This window comes from Helicoverpa zea, chromosome 7 (genome assembly GCF_022581195.2).
Source record: "Helicoverpa zea isolate HzStark_Cry1AcR chromosome 7, ilHelZeax1.1, whole genome shotgun sequence".
Taxonomy (NCBI): Eukaryota; Metazoa; Arthropoda; class Insecta; order Lepidoptera; family Noctuidae; genus Helicoverpa; species Helicoverpa zea.
The window spans coordinates 11,297,402-11,311,439 of NC_061458.1; the positions used below are offsets into that span (position 1 = coordinate 11,297,402).

General features: G+C 37.0%; 1 pseudogene; it reads left to right on the forward strand.

Annotated features, from left to right (window-relative positions):
- Positions 1-7,395: 7,395 nt before the first annotated feature.
- On the forward strand, positions 7,396-8,590 carry LOC124631943 (annotated as a pseudogene).
- Positions 8,591-14,038: the final 5,448 nt, after the last annotated feature.

Genomic DNA, 14,038 nt, shown 5'->3' on the forward strand with positions numbered 1-14,038 from the left:
AGTAGATCATATTTTTTGTAACTGGATAGGTAATATACTTCTCTTACTACAATATATAGGTAATGGATTAAATACTTACTTTTTCAAATGTAGGTAATTTTCTATAAGGTTAGATACCTAGTAGGTACCTAATGATACCTAGGTACAAGACAACGTGCGGAGGTCCATATCGCAATGTTTGATCTGCAGCTTGTGTAGGTACCTACTTAGATTTAATAGGTATCTCTAGATACTTGTTCAAGATGGTAATCTGTACCTGTATTGTGTTGTAAAAACAAATCAGCGATTATTTATCATAAACTTAACAAGGCAGAATCTTCAAACAAGCTTAAAAACTATCCACGCGTACACTTCTTACATAACTGCATTTCCCGTTTATAAGGCATGCACTTAAAACTCAAGTTAGCGCTTCTTGCAGGTAAGTTGTATCACACTTTAACTAATGTTAATGAGTTCGCGCTTATGAATAACTGAGCATTCGCTCCTCTTGTTTATTTTAAATGTAAAGTTGTTATTGCTGTTTGTTTTTCATGAATATTTATTAAATTAGGTGGTAAATTTTGTATTTGTTTGCTAATCATTAGGTTATTTTCAAAATGTTTATGAGTATGGAAAGTCGAAGGAAAGAGGGGAAGGGGTCGTCCAAGGTACAGCTACATCAAGCAAATTAAAGAGAAGGTGAATGTTGTTACGTATAAGGAAGTTCAGGAGTTGGCGCTAGATAGGCGTAAATGGAAAGAGCTTCACCGACAAGAGCTGGGCTCTTAAATTGAAGAAGAGATGAGTATGGACCATACCTATCGCCAACTAGATAAACGTCCGATTAAGGAACAGAAAATAAGGTAGGTTATGAAGGGGTTAAATAGGCAAGCCTATGTGACTTTACCCTACTGACAATCACCTGCCGAGCCTTTTCCCAACTGTGTTGGGCTCGCATTTCAGTCTAACTGAATGCATCTGAGTAACAGTGGTTTACATAGAGCAACTGCCTATTTAACTCCAAAAAACCGTTACATTGGGCAACCCGATTACCCAACAGACAAGAAGGGTTATTTAAATAAATACACATAAACCTTAGAAACATAACGTGGCCTTGTAGATTCAAAAATTACTTCAACTCACAGAAAAAGTCAGCAAAAAATAAAATATAACAACAGAAATTTTAATTCACTTAGCATAGCGATCCTTGACGTCAAACAAGATGATTAACAGAACGAAACTTTACAAAAAAAAACAAAAGCAAATTTTCTATCTGTCAGAAATTCACAGACGGCCATTTCTCATTTTCTTATTACCAATTAGAAGTTGAAATTTGTCCCGAAACTGCCTTACAATTTGGAAATACAACTCATTTGTCATTGGGTCCTTTCAAGGTAAATAAAGAAGAGAAAAAACACATGTGAGAAAAATGTTAAGTAAAAAGAAATAGGGTCAATTTATCATCGTTTGTTTCGTTATAGGAATATTAATGAATAACACGTTTCTACTTTGTTATCATAAATAATGCGTTAGGTAGATTCCTTTTGCTTATTTATTTATTTATTTATTGCAAAAATGTATACAGTTACAGAAATGCATCCTTATCCTAGGTGTACATTACTCTGTTAGGGTGCAGCAAATTAACTTAAAACTATCTCAACACAACATATATACTGTTTGGGCAGATGAAGTTGTCTTTTGTTTTTGCGATTACAGCGCTTATACCTTTTCAAAAATAATTTCGATTAATTTATTAATACATGTTTAACTAGCTGTTTTCCCGCGGTTTTACCCATATCTCGCGAGAACTACCATACGTACCGGGATAAAATATAGCGTGTTACTCGAGAAGAGTGTAGCTATCCAACTGTGAAAGAATTTTTTAAATCGGTTGAGTACTTTCGGAGCCTTTAGGTTACAAAGCAACAAACAAAAAAAAAATCTTTTTTATTATATTAGTTGAGATTAAAGCATCTCGTATGCTAAGACTAACTTCAATTGGAAGACTATTTTATAAAACATTACCTCGCTAAGCTCTCGTACAAGTTGGGTAACTAACATAATTGAACTAAAGGAGCCTTTGTTTGTACCAACTTTCTTTTTATTCGCCCTGTTGTCTAGGAAAATGTTGCCAAGTTTAAATCTCGGTTCTATCTAATGTTTTGTTACGATAAGTTTTAGCCCGTGGTTTCACCTGTCCCGTAGAACACGTAATGTGGTCTTGCCGTTAGTCAACCCAAGTTTGAGATCCATCGTAAGAGCTGCCGATGCCCCGTTACTCCAGAAGGAACAAATATGGATATTAGTCAGCAGAAGTGTGACAGTGCCACTGCACCCACAGAGTGGTGGGAGAATTCATCTGATGATTTCCCTTCTGAAAAAAGCAAGGATTTTGGAAATGTCAAAAGCGATTGTTAATTTGTGTTTATTTAATACTATAGTTCGGCCATTCAGAGAATGCGTTCCTGACACGTCGCGATTGAACTGACGACGTAACTTTGCAATGGCGTTGCAGTTACGATAAAAATATTTTTGCTGGTTGTTTACCGTTTTAACAATTGAGGAGCATTAAAACAACATTATTATATCAATAATCAATGAATGTAGTTACGTCGTCAGTTCAATCGCGACGTGTCAGGAACGCATTCTCTGAATGGCCGAACTATAGCTTGTCGTAATAAATACCTTAACGATTTAAATTTCTTTGATAAAAATTGTCTTTACCTATTAAAAACTTACCGAAAAGATCAATTACTTTAAAAGGAATCTTTGAAGTGAAACCATTTTTCTTTTATCCCCCAATCTTTAGAATTAAAGCCATTAATTAGTTTTAGAACTTAAAATTATGAGATTCAGATAAAGTTATTGTAAAAGGTACCTAGGTTTATTTTAGCTTTCCATTAACTTAAAATACTAGGTTTCTCTACCGTTCATTTCTTGCTTAAATTATGTGGTTTCATTCCAAATTCAGAAACGTTTTACAGTTTTAGAAGTGAGCTAATAAAGCTATTGATTTTCGCTTTGAGACTTTGTAAAGTGGTTACTTACTTGTGTATTCTTTTATCTGTGCCAAGACCTGATTTTAAAAGATTGATTATAATCATCGAAATAAAATGCAATTTACTATGCAACGCTAATTTATTGAAAACATTCCTGAAAGTCACTTACAGATAAATACCTACTTAATTAAAATAAATCAAACGCCTACCCAGTTTATTCAGTCAATAAGTACCAAAGACAACTTAAACTGCGGTTACTCTGTGCATCCTCTGCAAGTAGCTTAAGTGGCACCCTCTCAAACTTATTCCTATATGTTGCTCCGTCGATAACTTGCATTAGCATCGAGTTGGGAACTTTGTATTCGATTCCTATGTTCCAGAATCGATTATATAAGCCATCCTATTCAGGTCATCAAAGACGACTGTGGTATTATAACATGGTTAAAGGATAGGTTCTGTATTAAGCTGTATTCGGCTTATATTGAAACCCTTGACTGAACCGTCTACTGTATACTAAGTTTGTGTCATGCTGGTAGTGCACGGTCTTTTAACTATTGTAGCTAAACCTCGATTTATTAGCATGACTGTCGATTTATCGACTTGGCTACAAAGTAGAGTTTCATTCACATCTATAGTTTTATGACACTGAGGGTGACGAATCGTTAACGATTTCGACTAAAATAAATACAATAGGAAAGTATACAAAGTTAAGGTAACTCGACGTTATTTATCATGGTTCCCATATTTCTTTGGTGTCGCCATCTGCATAACATAGTTTGGGACATAAAACATTAACTGTTTACCCAATGAATCACAAAACCAGTAGCTATAAATCGAAACATTGGTCCAGACTTCCATATTGATACTGAGCGTTGAAGCTATCTGGCTACAATACTCTGATGTATTGAAGACCGAATCGTGTGAGTTCACAGGTTGAATCCTTCCGAAATCCATTGATTTGGGGTCGAGCAAACTCAGTAACACTCGAGCCAACACGCCCGAACCTTTCTACTAAATCATCGCTTGAAGGATCGTGCATTGCCAGCATAACAAACCACCGTCTATATCTGTCCTATGTTCTTTAAAGGGCAAACAATTCTCAATGTTTATCAAAGACATTGTAATCTCCATGAAAGGTCCTATTTTGAAATTGATCTATTAACACCACAATAATGAGTTAGGTATATCTTACCTTACCTTAAAAGTTTTCGTATGGCACACGTTTTTCGGTAAATAGACGGCGATTGACACTTGATAGGAACTTATCAGGGGCCCGATTCTCCTAATTTTACTTAAGCGCCATACGATTCACGTTCGACTCGATTCGACTGAGATCCAATCCCGACTCGATTACGATTGAAGCGTATGTGGCATTCCGCTATTTTTTCTTTGAAATAAACGTTTTCATCCTTTTCTGTCATTCAATAATGAATCGTTTTGTTTGCAAATGATTTACGATTGCAAAATGATTGTACAGCAAACTACCGTATAGACCAAAATCACCAAAATAGCAGACCAATCGCACACCAATCAAATGTCAATCGAATACGATTTGTCTTTTATTAGTAGCAGAATGCCCGATATGGTTAAAACTGCTATTGCGATCATATTGCGATTCGTTTTCTATTCGATTTTGACATTATTAACTTAGGAGAATCGGGCCCCAGGGCCAATAAAAAGTCTGTCACAAAATACGCCTCCTTTGGGACTATGAAACTCGAACTCTACTAAACGACAACTTTAATAAAACCTATAACAGGTAAATAAATGTGTTTATTATGTTAAATATGATAGAATCAATAAGTAGTGAGTCGTTGTAACGGGAGCGTTCAAGTCTGTCCTGAGAGACTGGAGTTCACGCCGAGCAAGCGAGAACATTTTGTTATAACACGTAACCTGGTGCGATTCGTTCCTGTTTGATTTGTTCCAAGGTCGAAATATTTGACTAAACTTGGAATTAGCAGTAGATTTTTATTGTTATTTTTGTTTCAATCTGCTATAATATCGAATTTGATGGAGGTTAATTTCAGCCTACTACCACCACTTTCGAATTTCACGGAGATGTAAATAATCTTCATCTGAATTTTCCTTTAAAATATCTGTTCTACAAGGGAATTCGAAAAAGTCTGGATTGTCTTGACTCCCTTACTAATTAATATAATTTTGTCACTATATGACTATACTGGCGAAAAAACGAAAACTAAATGTGAAATAACCCATGAAAGGTATTTTCACCCTTCGAAGGGTAACTTTGGATACTTAGTTTTAAATACAATAAATTGAGGTAAAAAAATCTTTAAAAACAAGCTTTTATTTAAATGCGCTAAAAATAAAAAAATAATCTTTTACTGTAACTTTACTGATTTATGTTTTAAAAGCTTGTCGCGACATTTAAGTACTCGTATTTATTTTCTTAGTAAAATCGCGACAAGCTTTTAAAACATAAATCAGTAAAGTTACAGTAAAAGATTATTTTTTTATTTTTAGCGCATTTAAATAAAAGCTTGTTTTTAAAGATTTTTTTACCTCAATTTATTTTATACTTTTTAGTTTTGATTTGGTAAAGTGCACTTTATTTTACTTGCCTGTCATTGTATACCCATATGGATGGGATTGAAAAAAATAGGTTATTCACCATTTTGTAGCGGCGGCCATCTTGGATTTTTATTTCGTAAAGTGCAATGTGTTCTACTAGTCAATCCCTTTCATTTGATACCCATATTATATAGGTACTTTAAAAATAACTAGTCCGCCATCTTGTATATTTAGCCATGTTGGATTTAGGATGACGTCACATAGCTTGACATGCATTGTCATCCAAACTAAATATGTATGCAAAATTGCAGCTCAATCGGTTGAGGGCAAGTGCCTTAAAATTGAATTGTAAAATTCCACCCGAACACACATAGTTACATACATACATACATACATACATACATACATTGCAAGTTAAATAAAAGCTTGTAAAAAAAGCTTGTAAATAAAAGCTTGTAAAAATACCTTTATTTTCCTAAGCAAACCGTATTGTTTACGTCCTAGAGTCGATAGTTCGGTGACGTATCGTACAGGGTCCATATTCCCACGTCTCATTTCGACTCGTGTATTTTATTCCGCGAAAATGTTTAAATAATATTTTTTGTAATCTATTGTTAGCTTTTACGTCTGTTAAAGATATTCCTCTTGAAGGAGTTTTCTTAAGAACTCCTTTGGGCATTTCCTAGAAGGATATTATGAAATTTAGTTCAAAGAAGATAGGAGGGAATTTTGTGAATTGAATCCTGTTTCTGAATTTTGATATGTTTATCTTCATTATTATACATTTAAGTTCTTTATATCGGCTGTCATTGAACATCCTTGGCAGTCGTTACGGGTAGTCAGAAGCCAGTGTGTCTGACATCAGTCTAACCAAGGGGTATCGGGTTGCCTGGGTAACTGGGTTGAGGAGGTCAGATAGGCAGTCGCTTCTTGTAAAGCACTGGTACTCAGCTGAATCCGGTTAGACTGGAAGCCGACCCCAACATGATTGGGAAAAGGTTCGGAAGATGGATGGAAGTTCTTTATATCGGGTGTGTCGTACCTAATCATATTAAATCATCATATACGATAAGGTATACTATACTGTTACACCCTTTTTTACTGTCCCAGTGCTGGGCACAGGCCTCTGCTCTCCTCTCCTCTCACACGGAGAAGGTAGGTAAGGTATACTATAAATAAATAAATAAAAAAAAAAATCCATTCAGTGGTTTAGCCACAGGAATAATTTTTCGTTTTCAAGCAGAGATTAAGTGTCAATGACCCCGGCTAGCTATCAAAATAAAGTTTGCCGTTCTAGCAAAACCTTTAACTTAAAGAAGAAAGCATATTTGACAAGGCAAAATGCAACATATTCGTATAGAAATAAGGTCCATACTCATACCTTCACATCATGAGAAAAAGCAAAGAAATAGTTTATTATGTCACTAGGATCATTGCTGCCAACCTAAACCCTTTAGATATCAAATTAGGTACTACAGTCGACTCTTGTTAATTCAAACCTGTGATATTTCGAACCTCTCGTTAATTCAAAGTTATCACGAGTTCCCTACAAAATCTCTTTATATTTCGAACTAAATCAATACATTTTTATGCACTTGATAATTCGAACGAAAAAAGCTTTGCTATATAACGAAACGACGCGTTAATTCGAATTCTTAGTCGTCCAACACTCGAGAATTCAAAGTTGCAGAGAGAAAGAGGCGGAAAGATTGTAAGTCAGAGTCAGAGAGCAGTCTGAGTAGCAGCAATCTGTTTTGAAGCAGTATGATGGAGCTGTTTCGAAAGATTAATTAATTCACATTATGAATACATGTATGTACATGTTAGAAAATAGCAGTTAACAAATAATAATTGATCAACACTTAATAATTCGAAATTTTATTTATTTTCTCTCACAAATTTTTTTTTTTTTGGGGTAGGTTTAGAAAAAGTGAACACGTATCTCAGATTCTCTGAGCCTTTTAAAAATATATTAAATAATTTTTTTTTAATTATTTTTAGTTAAAGTTTAAGTATATAACTTAATTATTAGGTACTTACATTAGGACACTTAAATGTAACCTGATTAAGTACTAAAACACCACCTGTCACATCACCATCAACACTTGCACTCAGAAGAATTTTTACATATTAATAAAAGTCACAATACATAATATAAGGAAGAATGTCACAGTTATCAGAAATACTGTCCATACAGAGAAGTCTTGAGGAGTTTCAATCAGAAGATGGACCAACTCGGAGCACAAATTCAGGCTGCAGGACCTGCCAAGGAAACTGTAGCTAAAATTGCTGAAGAGTTCCGGACCTTCAGGGAGCTTATCTTCAACGTGTTGGGTTTGCTCAGAAAGCAGATCGCCGAGTGTGTGCTGCATATTGATGGGTTGGAGATGAGGCACCGGCGAAAGGCATTGATTTTCCAAGGGCTTCCTGAAGAAGAGAAAGAGGACTGCTCTTCCATGGTCCTTGGTGTCCTCAGCAGCAAATTGGGTCTGAAGGACATAACAGCGGCCAGTATAAAAGTTGCCCACCGTCTTGGCAGTCCTAGTAAGGATCATGTACGGCCCATTCTGGTGAGGTTTTCTTCTTCAGATGTCAAGTCGACTGTTTGGAAGACTAAGACTAGGTTGAGAGGCACCAAAATCTCAGTCAAGGAGTTCCTGACGAAAACCAGGCAGTCCATCTTCGCGAAGGCACGACTGCACTTCGGTATGCGTGCGTGTTGGACGCAGGATGGCGTGATCGTCATTAAGGCATCGGATGGCAGTCGCCACAGGATTGTGTCGATGGACGAGCTAAAGCCTCTCCTGGAGAAGTACCCTTCGAAATCGAATGCTGCATAACGTCTTGAGATACCCTGGAAATAAATCTATTATTGGTATGTGACTGACATTTTTAGTATTAGAAACAAACCATAATTATATTTATAACTGTACTTACTCAATGTTTATATCTATTGTCTTTATATTTTTTTTTCCTCTCCTTGTAATCTTTTATTCTTACCAAATTTTGTTAAATTTATAGTACCTTTGTAATTTGTATTTCAATTTGTTAGTTACCCGCTAAAAGGATAAGAATAATTTAACGATTAGATTTTAGATTTGTTTACTTTCCACAATCGCAGGTACTTTTTCTTGAAATGACATTGTCAGCTGTCACACTAATATAATGTCAGTCATTGCACGGATCAAATTCGTTCAGAAATAGTCTCATTCTTTTTTTTTTTCTGTTCTTAAAGTTTTCATTTCTTATTTATGTCCGTTGTGTTTTGTTTTGTGTTGTTATTTCAATTTTTTTATTGGTGTTAGCTGGCGGGTGGAGGTTAATTCTGTTTGTGTTTTAAAATCATTAATTATTTGTATATTATTATTTTTTTTAGTTGATATATTTAGGATTTATGAATTCTGATGACGACTGTTTTCATTCTGCCAATGAGTCTTTGGATGTGAGCAATAGTGATGTTAGTTTCTGTTCTCTGACTGATACACTTGGTGATAGATTGAGAAATCAATTCAAGCAAACAGATAAGGTGTTAAATGTGTGTCATATTAACGCTCAAAGTGTTCCTAGTCACTATAGTGAACTATATGAGACTTTTTTCAACAGCAATGTGCATGCCGTCCTGGTTTCCGAGAGCTGGCTCAAACCAAATCTCTTATCCACCTCGTACCCTCTTCCTGGCTTCGTTCTTATTCGGAATGATCGGCTTGGGAGAAGAGGGGGTGGCGTGGCAATATACCTTCGATCGGACTTTCCTTATAAGATCTTGGCTACTTCTTCTAGTCCTCTGCCTAGTGCTGAATTTCTCTTTTTGGAGGTTTCAGTCAAAGGAGCCAAAGCCGTCGTTGGTGTGATTTACTGCCCCCCCTCTGTCGACTACTTCACTGATTTGGAATCGGTTTTAGAATCGTTAGGTTCTGAGTATGCTCATTACATCATCATGGGTGATTTTAATACAAATCTCCTTGCTCCCAACTCTCCTCGAACCCGTAAACTTTTGCACGTTCTGGAATCATCCAGCTTGCATATTTTACCTCTTCAGGCTACTCACCGATCTAAGATTGGTGATGATTCCTGGCTGGACCTAATTCTGACGTCTAACCTCTCCCTTATTTCCTGTCACGGTCAATATACTGCGCCTGGTTTTTCTCACCACGAACTCATTTTCCTCTCCTATATCCTCAAACCTCCTAAGCCCAAGCCCAAGATTTTGCATAGGCGTTGTTTTGCAAGGATGGATGCTGAGCGGTTGGTCAAGGATGCGCTAGACGTTGATTGGACACCATTAATGACTTCTGATGATGTAGATCATAAAATTTTGATTTTTAATAACATGGTGAACATATTATATGATCGCCATGCACCAGTTAAAAAAGTCAGAGTGAAACGGCCGCCAGCACCGTGGATGACTGAACTCATACGTATAGCAATGCGTAGGCGGGACCGTGCATTCCGTAAATTTAAAAAAGACCGTACTGATGAAAACTGGGCTCAGTTTAAAACTGCGAGGAATCGGTGTAATACGATGATACGTAATGCTAAACGCCGCCATATATTGAATAATATATCATCCTCGTCTTCTGCTGACATCTGGAAGTTTCTTGGAACTCTGGGTATTGGCAAATCGCGACATTTGGACCTGCCTAACACAATTAGTTTTGATGCTTTAAATAGTCATTTCTGCACTTCTTCTTCCTCTCGTTTGGACTATTTAATGAAGCAAGATACTCTCAATTATATACATGGTCTAACGCGTCCCGATATCGAATCTTTTGGTTTTGTGCCAGTCGACGAGGAAGAGGTCAAAAAGATTATCCTGTCCATCAAATCTAAGGCGGTGGGGTGTGATAACATCAGCCGTCAGATGATTGTCCCTATCCTAGTCCCAATCCTTCCTGTTATCACTCATATCATAAACTTTTCTCTCTACTCTGGAGTTTTTCCCTCACTTTGGCGGAAAGCTTACGTGCGTCCTCTTCCTAAAATTTCCAGTCCCACCCTCCCCAGTCACTTTCGTCCAATTTCCATCCTACCTTTCTTATCCAAAGTGCTTGAGGCTTGTGCTCATAAGCAATTTGCTCGTTTCATCTACGGCAATAAGCTACTGAGCCCTTTCCAATCCGGATTTAGGCCGGGCCACAGCACTTCTTCTGCCCTCCTCAAAGTGACTGGCGATATTAGATTTGCTATGGAAGACGCTAATCTCACAGTGTTGGTACTCGTGGATTTTTCAAATGCGTTCAATACCGTCAGTCATGATATCCTTTTATCTATTCTATCCAATCTTATGGTCTCTTCTAAGGCGTTAGACTGGTTTTCTTCTTATCTTCATGATCGCCAGCAGTCGGTTCGGGTGGATGAGGATTCATCTACCTGGTGTACTTTGAATGCTGGCGTTCCTCAAGGCGGCATACTCTCACCTCTGTTATTCTCTATATTTATAAATTTCCTTACTCCTGAACTTCAGTGTTCGTATCATCTCTATGCCGATGACTTGCAGTTGTATCGTCACACAAAAGTGAATGAGTTGGCAGCTACGCTTGTTAAAATGAACAAGGACTTGGAGGTAGTCAAGAGTTGGTCTGACAGGTTCGGAGTGGCAGTTAATCCTGTCAAATGCCAAGCCATTATCATTGGTAGCTCAAGAGTTTTAGGAAAAGTAGACGCCCTTGGGTTGCCAACTTTGGTATTTGACGGGATAGCTATACCGTACAGCTGCTCTGTGAAGAATTTGGGCCTACAACTTGACTCCTCACTCAATTGGCAAGCACAAGTTGCAGCTGTCAGTCAAAAAATCACGAATACGCTGCGGTTTCTCTATCGCTTTAAAAACTTGCTACCTGTCCATGTAAAGGCAATGCTTATGCAAACCTTAATCTTTCCTATAATCGACTATGGTGATGTTTGCTACTATGACCTGTATGCAGATCTGCTCAATAAACTAGACCGGCTTCTCAATAATTGCATTCGATTCGTCTTTAATCTTCGCAAGTACGATCATGTGTCAGCGTATCGAGCGCAACTTAAATGGCTACCGATAAGACAACGACGTGTGATGAGGGCATTAACTACTCTTTTTTCTATACTATATACCCCGTCTTCACCTTCATACTTAACCTCTCACTTTCAGTATGTGTGTTCACAGCACAACAAAAATCTCCGCTCCTCTAATAATCGTCTTCTTCATTGCCCTGCTCACCGTTCAGATATTATTCACTCTTCCTTCTTTGTTAAATCTATCCTTCTCTGGAATGAGCTACCCTTGGAGGTCAGGATGGTAAATAGTCGACACACGTTTAAAATTAAACTGCGTAATCACATCCATGGCAAGTTGGCGGAATCATTACACTAGTTCATTTTCTTCACTTTCTTCTCTTGGATTCAGTAATATATATATATATTTTTATTATATTTATATATACATAAATATATTTATTTTTATTTTCTTGCACTTATGCTCAAACTGTGTTGCACCTACCACTTCTGTTTCACCACCACCCTAAGGTAGACTGGCAGAGAACGCCTAAGGCGTTAAGTCCGCCGTTGTACAATGTGCATAAAGTATTTTAAATAAAATAAATAAATAAATAAATAAAAATTTCGAACCATTTCATATTTCAAAAACTCGATAATTCGTAATATTTTAAAAGTCCCTCGAGTTTCGAATTAACGAGAGTCGACTGTATTTATGTTTCAAATGCTGTTTTCTACTCATTAATAATTGAAATAAAATACTCTTATAAATATTTTATTGAACAGAGTTCAATAACGCGTAATTCTTACATTTTGATTTGATCTTTCTAGCCGTCACTGCTTTTTAAAGGATTAAAAACGAAAAAGTCCCAAAAAATTTTTTTTTCGTCTTTTTTTTGTTTTCTTTGCTGCTCATAGTGCCCCTGCGTATACTCCAACTCCTACAACTCCGCCCCTAAGACGACCCACTGACCGGTAGGACATACCTAGGTAGGTATAGTTACTGTTAAAACATTTGAATCACTGCTAGAAACTTCTAGTGCAAAATTTAACACCCTGCAGTATTACAACCAATGAGTACAGACAAAGCCGAATCCAGCAATAAACGTGCCAAACTAGAAGAACAAAAGCTTCGCAGACTATCCTCATTCCTGTTTACGAGTGTGAAGTTACATGGAATCTATTACAAGCCAACAAACGATAATCACTGCCTTATTCGTTGCACGAAACGGCACCAACTTTCTTTGCCATTAGCAGATTAGTTCACTTCGGCGTCGCAAGAAACTTACCTATTGTCGTTAACCAACTTAATTGTCAAACTCAAACAAGCGAAAATCAGCTCTATGTCTTAAAGAATAGGGAGGAAGGAGTTGAAGAGTTAAATTGGCGTTTCAAGGTATCAAATAAGCAAACTTCGGTCTGTGAAACCACAAAAACAGGTGTTTCTGCTCGCGGTTGGTGTAAATTTGTCAGGGATAGATTACAATGTTCAGACTGAGCCTATGTTTGTTTTACAGAAGTTTGTTCAGAAGTTTTGAATTATAATTGTTATAAATGTGTCTTTGTATTCAAGGATGTAGGTTTGTATTGATCTGTGTGTCTGAAGTGGGCATACAAAGTCGAGATTGCCTTGTTGTTCTCTAGTCCTGTGACCATTGTATTTGTATTGTCGCGGTTTCGATAGGATACATCTAAAATCGTTCAATACTGAGCATTCGTAAACTCACCCAGTACCTACTTACTCAGGAGAAAATGCTTGTGTATTGCAAAGTATTAAAAAACCGGCCAAGTGCGAGTCGGACACGCATACGAAGGGTTCTGTACCATTATTTATAAAACGAAAAAAAAAACACGTTTGTGGTATGGGAGCCCCCAAAATATTTATTTAATTATTATAGCGGCAGCAAAAATACGTCGTCTGTGAAAATTTCCGCTCTCTAACTATCACGGTTCATGAGATACAGCCTGGTGATAGACGGACGGACGGACAGAGGAGCGAAAACAATACGGTCCCGTTTTACCCTTTGGATACGGAACCCTAAAAACGTGATCAAGCAAAATAAAGAGATACAATTCTGCTTTTCTTTGGCGGCTGCACCTAGTTGTAGTCGCTATGATGAAAACTACACCTAGTAAGCTGTTAACCGGCCGATATTTATTATTACACCCCTAATTTACCTACTCATTGACCTAACTAAACCTAAGTAGCCTCAAACTAGTTACACTTAACTCAATAGTTAGCTAACTTAACGCAAACTACGTAACTATAGTATTAGCACTGCACCGGTTTAAGTGCATTCTATGCGCTCTGCAAGCTTTGAATGAGCCAGTGATGCGTTCAGTGCATCGAATGAGGCGATTATGTTACCCAAATGAACCGCAAAGAAAGTGTTATTGTCCTTTGGGGTTTTTGAAGCTGTCTCTTTGTTTGTGTGTGTGTGTGTGTTTTTATATTGAACTTTTAGGTATGTACTTGGTGGTACATAATGCATGATTATACTGTATAGAACTGTATAGAATGAGTAAAATGTTATGTTGTAGTTGGGGTGGCCAAT